Genomic DNA, 10000 nt, shown 5'->3' with positions numbered 1-10000 from the left:
CGCTCTCGGCTCGGCCAACCCCCGCCACACGCAGCTGCTCGCGGCCGGCACCCGCGGGTACCCGGAACCGAGGACGACACCGGCGCCTCACGCGTTTTAGGACACCTGAAAACTCACGGGGCCACGCAGCAGTCACAAAGCCGGTTGCGGTAGACCGGTCCCCGAACCCTGCCCCAGCGCCGGGGGGGAGGTGGAAAGGGGAGGATGCGGCAAGGCACGCGCCGGGCCGCTAACGCCACGGCTCCCCCCCGCTCGAGCCGCTCGGGGCTGGGGGAACGAGGACGACACCTCACACGCGACGGGAAGCGAAGTGGAAAGGAAGACCGCCCTTGCCCTGCCGGCCGGGGGCCCTTTCCGACGCGACCCGAAAGGCCTCATCGATCAACAAGGACAGAAGGAAAGGAAGCCAGCGGAGGCCCCACGGCCTCGCTCTTCTGGGACAGACACAGCCACGCGCACCCGCCACCGCCCTCGGGAGCAGCCAGCAGGCACGGGGCTCGGCGTGCGGGCAACACGCCGGAGGAGCAAACGGGGCGCCCTCCAGAGATGGGGGGGGGGGGGCAAGCTGCACCGGGCCGCACCGGCTCACAGGGCACCTCTGCCTCCCCGAAATGTGGGCTTGCATTTTCCCTCAAGCTGCACCGAGTTACATCTCCATCACGGGGCGCCCCTCTGGAGCCAGGAGGAAGCCGTGCTGGGGCACCGGCTTGCCCTCCTCCCCCCATGCCGGGCTCCATAGCATACGAGTGGCCAGTCACCGCCGCTGGCTTTTCCCTTAGATGCCGTGCCCCCGCGGGCTGCGGCTTTGGCCATGGGGGGGAACCCCCGTGAAGAGGGTCCAGTGCTGGGAACTCTCTCTGCCCCTTACCGGGCTCTCTCTCGCCGTGCCTGGACGGGCTTGCTTTCCATTCTTGGTGGGGACCGACGCCGGCACCACGTCTCCCCGGCTTTCTCTGCCCCCGTGCCCCACCGGGCAAACTTCGCTTCGGGGGTTCCACACTTCGGCAGTGGCCGGCGCCAGCCACTCGTCAACTTTTATTCTTTTCCCCGCTTTCGTTGCCGAGCCCGGGCTGGGCTCCGGCTCACGGACGAGCGAAACCCATCCAACACCGCTGAGGGTGCGCCAGCGGCCGCTCCAAACCGCCGCGCCTTTGTTCGGCCCCGCGGGTCCCCTCTCTGACCCGGGCGAAAGCCACCGAGAAGCCAGACGGACCCCTGCCCAGCCGCCTGGCGGGTGGCTTGGAGCAGCCGCTCGGCAGCGCTGCCCTGGGAGTGCTCGGCGTCGCTTGTTCCCTCATATACGGAACTGGAGGGCCGTCAGCTCCGCGAGCGCACAACCAGCCGACCTCCGCCCAGCGGCAGGTCGCAGAAATCACGCCGGCTTGTACGATGACGTAGGCGGAGGCAGAGCGCAACAGCGACCCCTTGGCGACAAGCGCGAGCTCCGCGGAGAGCACGTCTACTCGCCGAGGGAGAGCACGTCTACTCGCCGAGGGAGAGCACGTCTACTCGCCGAGGGAGAGCACGTCTACTCGCCCAGGGAGAGCACGTCTACTCGCCGAGGGAGAGCACGTCTACTCGCCCAGGGAGAGCACGTCTACTCGCCCAGGGAGAGCACGTCTACTCGCCCAGGGAGAGCACGTCTACTCGCCCAGGGAGAGCACGTCTACTCGCCCAGGGAGAGCACGTCTACTCGCCCAGGGAGAGCACGTCTACTCGCCCAGGGAGAGCACGTCTACTCGCCCAGGGAGAGCACGTCTACTCGCCCAGGGAGAGCACGTCTACTCGCCGAGGGAGAGCACGTCTACTCGCCCAGGGAGAGCACGTCTACTCGCCCAGGGAGAGCACGTCTACTCGCCGAGGGAGAGCACGTCTACTCGCCGAGGGAGAGCACGTCTACTCGCCGAGGGAGAGCACGTCTACCTCCCGCCTGAGGGAGAGCACGGGGGGGGGGGGGACAAAGACAGGCGGCAGCAGCTTCGGTGAACGTCACCCGGGAGGCGACCGGGGCTGTCCCGGGGCAGTCCCGGGAAGCCGGCGTCCGACACAGGGAACCGTCAGCTGCCGGACCGGGGCGAATCCCCGCGGCCACGGCAGGGGTGGGGGCTCGAAGACAGCCGGCAGCCGCTTCGGTGAACGTCACCCGGGAGGAGACTGGGGCCCTCCCGGGTCCGTCCCGGGAAGACGACGTTCGGCACGAGATCCCGGCCGCGGCCGGACCGGCTCGAAGCCTCGCGGTCCCGGCAGCAGCCGGAGCCGCTCGCCGCCTCGGGCTCCCGGCCCCCTACAGATCCGGCGACTCGTTCGCGGGCGGCGGGGGGAGGCAGTGGAGGGGGTGCGGGCAGAAGCGGCAGCGGAGGCGGAGGGGGGGGGGGGGGCTCGAAGACAGCCGGCAGCCGCTTCGGTGAACGTCACCCAGGAGGCGATCGGGGCCGTCCCGGGGCCGTCCCGGGATGCCGGCTTCCGGCACGGGGGTCCCGGCCGCGGCCGGACCGGCTCGTATCCCCGCGGCTCCGGCAGGGGGGGGGGGGGCTCGAAGACAGCCGGCAGTCGCCTCGGTGAACGTCACCCGGCCGGCGACCGCGGCCGTTCCGGGGCCGTCCCGGGAAGCCTGCGACAGGCACGGGGTCCCAGCCGCGGCCGGACCGACTCGAAGCCCCGCGGCCCCGGCACGGGGGAGGCCCAAAGACTGGCGGCAGCCGCTTCGCTGAACGTCACCCGGCCGGCGACCGGGGCCGTTCCGGGGCCGTCCCGGGAAGCCTGCGACAGGCACGGGGTCCCGGCCTCGGCCGGACCCGCACTGGGTGCCGCCGCCTCGGGCTCTCGGGACGGTATGGATCCGCCGACTCGTTCGCCGGCGGCGGGGGGGAGGCAGTGGAGGGGGTGCGGGGAGAAGCGGCAGCGGAGGCGGAGGGGGGGGGGGGCTCGAAGACAGCCGGCAGCCGCTTCGGTGAACGTCACCCAGGAGGCGATTGGGGCCGTCCCGGGGCCGTCCCGGGATGCCGGCTTCCGCCACGGGGTCCCGGCCGCGGCCGGACCGGCTCGAATCCCCGCGGTCCCGGCAGCAGCCGGAGCCGCTCGCCGTTCGGGCTCCCGGCACCCTACGGATCCGGCGACTCGTTCGCGGGAGGCGGGGGGGAGGCAGTGAAGGAGGTGCGGGCAGAAGCGGCCGCGGAGGCGGAGGGGGGGGGGGGGGGGGGCTCGGAGACAGCCGTCAACCGCTTCGGTGAACGTCACCCGGGAGGCGACCGGCGACCGGCCCGGGAAGCCATCGTCCGGCCCGGGATCCCGGCCGCGGCCGGACCGGCTCGAAGCCCCGCGGCCCCGGCACGGGGGAGGCCCAAAGACTGGCGGCAGCCGCTTCGCTGAACGTCACCCGGCCGGCGACCGGGGCCGTCCCGGGGCCGTCCCGGGATGCCGGCTTCCGGCACGGGGTCCCGGCCGCGGCCGGAGCGGCTCGAAGCCCCGCGGTCCCGGCAGCAGCCGGAGCCGCTCGCCGTTCGGGCTCCCGGCACCCTACGGATCCGCCGACTCGTTCGCCGGCGGCGGGGGGAGGCAGTGGAGGGGGTGCGGGCAGAAGCGGCAGCGGAAGCGGAGGGGGGGGGGGGCTCGAAGACAGCCGGCAGCCGCTTCGGTGAACGTCACCCGGCCGGCGACCGGGGCCGTCCCGGGGCTGTCCGGGGATGCCGGCTTCCGGCACGGGGTCCCGGCCGCGGCCGGACCGGCTCGAATCCCCGCGGTCCCGGCAGCAGCCGGAGCCGCTCGCCGTTCGGGCTCCCGGCACCCTACAGATCCGGCGACTCGTTCGCGGGCGGCGGGGGGAGGCAGTGGAGGGGGTGCGGGCAGAAGCGGCCGCGGAGGCGGAGGGGGGGGGGGGGGGGCTCGAAGACAGCCGTCAGCCGCTTCGGTGAACGTCACCCGGGAGGCGACCGGGACCGGCCCGGGAAGCCATCGTCCGGCCCCGGATCCCGGCCGCGGCCGGACCGGCTCGAAGCCCCGCGGCCCCGGCACGGGGGAGGCCCAAAGACTGGCGGCAGCCGCTTCGCTGAACGTCACCCGGCCGGCGACCGGGGCCGTCCCGGGGCCGTCCCGGGATGCCGGCTTCCGGCACGGGGTCCCGGCCGCGGCCGGAGCGGCTCGAATCCCCGCGGTCCCGGCAGCAGCCGGAGCCGCTCGCCGTTCGGGCTCCCGGCACCCTACGGATCCGCCGACTCGTTCGCCGGCGGCGGGGGGAGGCAGTGGAGGGGGTGCGGGCAGAAGCGGCAGCGGAGGCGGAGGGGGGGGGGCTCGAAGACAGCCGGCAGCCGCTTCGCTGAACGTCACCCGGCCGGCGACCGGGGCCGTCCCGGGGCCGTCCCGGGATGCCGGCTTCCGGCACGGGGTCCCGGCCGCGGCCGGAGCGGCTCGAATCCCCGCGGTCCCGGCAGCAGCCGGAGCCGCTCGCCGTTCGGGCTCCCGGCACCCTACGGATCCGGCGACTCGTTCGCGGGCGGCGGGGGGAGGCAGTGGAGGGGGTGCGGGCAGAAGCGGCCGCGGAGGCGGAGGGGGGGGGGGGGCTCGAAGACAGCCGTCAGCCGCTTCGGTGAACGTCACCCGGGAGGCGACCGGGACCGGCCCGGGAAGCCATCGTCCGGCCCCGGATCCCGGCCGCGGCCGGACCGGCTCGAAGCCCCGCGGCCCCGGCACGGGGGAGGCCCAAAGACTGGCGGCAGCCGCTTCGCTGAACGTCACCCGGCCGGCGACCGGGGCCGTCCCGGGGCCGTCCCGGGATGCCGGCTTCCGGCACGGGGTCCCGGCCGCGGCCGGAGCGGCTCGAATCCCCGCGGTCCCGGCAGCAGCCGGAGCCGCTCGCCGTTCGGGCTCCCGGCACCCTACGGATCCGCCGACTCGTTCGCCGGCGGCGGGGGGAGGCAGTGGAGGGGGTGCGGGCAGAAGCGGCAGCGGAGGCGGAGGGGGGGGGGCTCGAAGACAGCCGGCAGCCGCTTCGCTGAACGTCACCCGGCCGGCGACCGGGGCCGTCCCGGGGCCGTCCCGGGATGCCGGCTTCCGGCACGGGGTCCCGGCCGCGGCCGGAGCGGCTCGAATCCCCGCGGTCCCGGCAGCAGCCGGAGCCGCTCGCCGTTCGGGCTCCCGGCACCCTACGGATCCGCCGACTCGTTCGCCGGCGGCGGGGGGAGGCAGTGGAGGCGGTGCGGGGAGAAGCGGCAGCGGAGGCGGAGGGGGGGCGGGGGGGGACGATAGTGGCGGGGGGCGGGGGGTGCTCGAAGGCAGCCGGCAGCCGGTTCGGTGAACATTCGCCGGGGCGGGGGGGCGACCTGTCCGTGCCCGGGGCAGCCCCGGGAAGCCGGCAGCCAGCACGGGGGTCCCGGCAGCACCTGTTCCCTGCCCTGGGACTTGCCGTGCCCGGCGGCCGGTTGCCGGGTGGGGGGAGCGATGAGAGGCGGGGCGCAGCGGCCGGGGCAGCGCCGGGCCGCAGCGGGGGGCTGGGCGGGTGGGGTAGGCGTCGAGCGGCAAGCCCTCGGCTGCAGCGAATGTTCGGCGGTGCGGGGCGGGGGGGGGACGGGACGACACGTTGGGGGCGCCGAGTCCGAGCCACCCCCGGCCCCAGGGGCGGCCGGAGGGGGAGGCCGGTGCCTGGCCCTGGGAGCTGCTGGGCGCCGGATGGCCGAGGGTGCGTCAGAAGCCGCCCGAGCGGTCGAGCAGGTCCTCCAGAAAGGCCTAGGGTGGCTTCGAGGGCCCCGGGAGCAGTCGAGGGAGGCCTCCAGGCAGGTCTGGAGTGGATGGGAGGCCTTCCAAAGCAGACAAGGGAGGCTGCCAGCGGGGCCTAGGCTGGCACTGCAGCCTGTAAATGGTTGGGGGGGGGGGGCCTCTGGTGCGGCCTGGAGTCTCTGGGTGGCGTCCAGAGAGGTGCAAAAGATCCTCTGGTGCGGCCTGTGGTGGCGGAGAAGCCTGCAGAGCGTGCGGGGGGAGGCTTCTGGTGCGGCCTGGGGTGGGTCGGAAGCCTGCAGAGCGTGCGGGAGAGGCTTCTGGTGCGGCCTGGGGTGGCTGAGAAGCCTGCAGAGCGTGCGGGAGAGGCTTCTGCTGCGGCCTGGGGTGGCTGAGAAGCCTGCAGAGCGTGTGGGAGAGGCTTCTGCTGCGGCCTGGGGTGGCTGAGAAGCCTGCAGAGCGTGCGGGGGAGGCTTCTGTTGGGGCCTGGGGTGGGTCAGAAGCCTACAGAGCGTGCGGGGGAGGCTTCTGGTGCGGCCTGGGGTGGGTCGGAAGCCTGCAGAGCGTGCGGGAGAGGCTTCTGTTGGGGCCTGGGGTGGCTGAGAAGCCTGCAGAGCGTGCGGGGGAGGCTTCTGCTGCGGCCTGGGGTGGCTGAGAAGCCTGCAGAGCGTGCGGGGGAGGCTTCTGCTGCGGCCTGGGGTGGCTGAGAAGCCTGCAGAGCGTGCGGGGGAGGCTTCTGGTGCGGCCTGGGGTGGCTGAGAAGCCTGCAGAGCGTGCGGGGGAGGCTTCTGGTGCGGCCTGGGGTGGGACGGAAGCCTGCAGAGCGTGCGGGGGGAGGCTTCTGGTGCGGCCTGGGGTGGGACGGAAGCCTGCAGAGCGTGCGGGAGAGGCTTCTGCTGCGGCCTGGGGTGGCTGAGAAGCCTGCAGAGCGTGCGGGAGAGGCTTCTGCTGCGGCCTGGGGTGGCTGAGAAGCCTGCAGAGCGTGCGGGAGAGGCTTCTGCTGCGGCCTGGGGTGGCTGAGAAGCCTGCAGGGCGTGCGGGAGAGGCTTCTGCTGCGGCCTGGGGTGGGTGGGAAGCCTGCAGAGCGTGCGGGGGAGGCTTCTGGTGCGGCCTGGGGTGGCTGAGAAGCCTGCAGAGCGTGCGGGGGGAGGCTTCTGGTGCGGCCTGGGGTGGCTGAGAAGCCTGAAGAGCGTGCGGGAGAGGCTTCTGGTGCGGCCTGGGGTGGCTGAGAAGCCTGCAGAGCGTGCGGGGGAGGCTTCTGGTGCGGCCTGGGGTGGCTGAGAAGCCTGAAGAGCGTGCGGGAGAGGCTTCTGGTGCGGCCTGGGGTGGCTGAGAAGCCTGCAGAGCGTGCGGGAGAGGCTTCTGCTGCGGCCTGGGGTGGCTGAGAAGCCTGCAGAGCGTGCGGGAGAGGCTTCTGCTGCGGCCTGGGGTGGCTGAGAAGCCTGCAGAGCGTGCGGGGGAGGCTTCTGTTGGGGCCTGGGGTGGGTCAGAAGCCTACAGAGCGTGCGGGGGAGGCTTCTGGTGCGGCCTGGGGTGGGTCGGAAGCCTGCAGAGCGTGCGGGGAGAGGCTTCTGTTGGGGCCTGGGGTGGCTGAGAAGCCTGCAGAGCGTGCGGGGGAGGCTTCTGCTGCGGCCTGGGGTGGCTGAGAAGCCTGCAGAGCGTGCGGGGGAGGCTTCTGCTGCGGCCTGGGGTGGCTGAGAAGCCTGCAGAGCGTGCGGGGGAGGCTTCTGGTGCGGCCTGGGGTGGCTGAGAAGCCTGCAGAGCGTGCGGGGGAGGCTTCTGGTGCGGCCTGGGGTGGGACGGAAGCCTGCAGAGCGTGCGGGGGAGGCTTCTGGTGCGGCCTGGGGTGGGACGGAAGCCTGCAGAGCGTGCGGGAGAGGCTTCTGCTGCGGCCTGGGGTGGCTGAGAAGCCTGCAGAGCGTGCGGGAGAGGCTTCTGCTGCGGCCTGGGGTGGCTGAGAAGCCTGCAGAGCGTGCGGGAGAGGCTTCTGCTGCGGCCTGGGGTGGCTGAGAAGCCTGCAGGGCGTGCGGGAGAGGCTTCTGCTGCGGCCTGGGGTGGGTGGGAAGCCTGCAGAGCGTGCGGGGGAGGCTTCTGGTGCGGCCTGGGGTGGCTGAGAAGCCTGCAGAGCGTGCGGGGGAGGCTTCTGGTGCGGCCTGGGGTGGCTGAGAAGCCTGAAGAGCGTGCGGGAGAGGCTTCTGGTGCGGCCTGGGGTGGCTGAGAAGCCTGCAGAGCGTGCGGGGGAGGCTTCTGGTGCGGCCTGGGGTGGCTGAGAAGCCTGAAGAGCGTGCGGGAGAGGCTTCTGGTGCGGCCTGGGGTGGCTGAGAAGCCTGCAGAGCGTGCGGGAGAGGCTTCTGCTGCGGCCTGGGGTGGCTGAGAAGCCTGCAGAGCGTGCGGGAGAGGCTTCTGCTGCGGCCTGGGGTGGGTCGGAAGCCTGCAGAGCGTGCGGGAGAGGCTCCTGCTGCGGCCTGGGGTGGGTCGGAAGCCTGCAGAGCTTGCGGGGGAGGCTTCTGGTGCGGCCTGGGGTGGGTCGGAAGCCTGCAGAGCATGCGGGGGAGGCTTCTGCTGCGGCCTGGGGTCTCTGGGTGGCCTCTAGAGAGGTGCAAAAGACCCTCTGGGTTGGGCTGGGGTGGCTCTTGGACCCCTGCCACACAGTGGAGAGAGGCCTCCGGCCCGCCACCTGTGTCCCTGTGTGCCTGAGTGCCTGTGTCCCTGTGTCCCTGTGTCCCTGTGTCCCTGAGTGCCTGAGTGCCTGTGTCCCTGTGTCCCTGAGTGCCTGAGTGCCTGAGTGCCTGTGTCCCTGTGTCCTTGTGTCCCTGTGTCCCTGTGTCCCTGTGTGCCTGAGTGCCTGTGTCCCTGTGTCCCTGTCTGTGTACCTGTGTGCGAGAGTGTCCGGCACGCCACCCAGCGGCAGCGGGCAAGCAGGTAGGCGGGTGGGCGGGCCGGCGAGGGCCAGTGTGAGTTTGGGGGGTGGGAGGGGAGGCGGCAGCTGGAAGCGTCAGAGGAGGGGGCGTGGCTCCGGCTGGCCCCGGGAGCAGGTTCCCGGGACCGGGACCGGCTGGACCCGGCGGGTGGTTGATCCCGGGGCGGGGGGCAGAGGCGGCGGGAAGCGGCAGCTGCGTGTGCGGCGGGGGGGGTGGAGGGCGAACCGCGGCGGGAAGCGGATGCTTCAGAGCAGGTTACGGGAGCGGGGACGGACGACACCACCTGTCCCCGCCCCGGGACGGGCTGGACCCGGCGCCCTGGACCCGGCGCCGTGTACCCGCCGCCGCCCCCGCCGCCGCCCCCCCTCCGCCACCCCGGGACCCCGACGTTTTTTGGCGCCCGCGCCTTTTTTTGCTCCCCGCCTGCCCGCGCTGCCCCGGGCCCTCCCCCGGGGCGGGGCGGGAGGGAGGGACGGACGGACGGGTAGCCGGGGATCTCCGAGCGCGCGCCACCAGACCGAGGCGGGGTACCGGCGGTGGCGCGCGGCGGCGGCAGCGGCGGCAGCAAGCGACGGCGGGGGGGGCAGGCTAGGGAGAGAGGGGGAGCGGCATGCGGTAGGGCTGGGGGGTTTGTTTCGGGGGGGAGGGGTGGGGGGGGGGTGGCAGCGGTCAGCGAGAGCGGGGAGAGGGGGAGCGGCATGCGGTAGGGCTGGGGTGTTTTTGGGGTGGGGGCGTTGGGGGGATTAGCGGGCGGGCGGGCAGCCGAGCCAAGCGGCAAGCCGGGGGGCGGGCGAGGGCGGCTTTAGGGCCGGAGGAGCGGAGCGCAACCTCCCCCGTGCAGGCTCCAGCGTGGAGAGCAGCAAGTTTTTGGGGACGGGGGACGACGGACGGGAGGGGCAGCGGCGAGAGGCTAGCTGCGGCAAGGGGCACCGGCACGGCCGCCCTAACAGCGCCGCCTCGGTCGCAGGGGTTAGAGAGCAGCCGGGCAGCCCGGGAGGGAAGCGGCAGCCCGCGAAGGGGGGAAGGGGGGGCTCCGCGCAAACCGCTAACGGGAGCCGGGGGGTGTGGGGAGCTGGGGGTGGCAGCAGCGGCAAGAGGCAACGTCGGGAGGGGGGGCTCCGCGCAAACCGGTAACGGGGGCCGGGGGGTGTGGGGGGGGCGGTGGCGGCCGCGGCAAGAGGCAACGGCAGGCGGGGGGGCTCCGCGCAAACCGGCAGCGGGGGGGGGGGGGCGGGGGGTAGCGGCAAGAGGCAACGGCGGGAAGGGGGGGGCTCCGCGCAAACCGCTAACGGGAGCCGGGGGGGTGTGGGGAGCTGGGGGTGGCAGCAGCGGCAAGAGGCAACGTCGGGAGGGGGGGCTCCGCGCAAACCGGT

The sequence above is a fragment of the Melanerpes formicivorus genome, unplaced genomic scaffold (assembly GCF_026170545.1).
Source record: "Melanerpes formicivorus ecotype bairdi unplaced genomic scaffold, bMelFor1.0.p_v2 SCAF_414, whole genome shotgun sequence".
NCBI lineage: Eukaryota > Metazoa > Chordata > Aves > Piciformes > Picidae > Melanerpes > Melanerpes formicivorus.
This window is presented reverse-complemented; position numbering follows the sequence as displayed.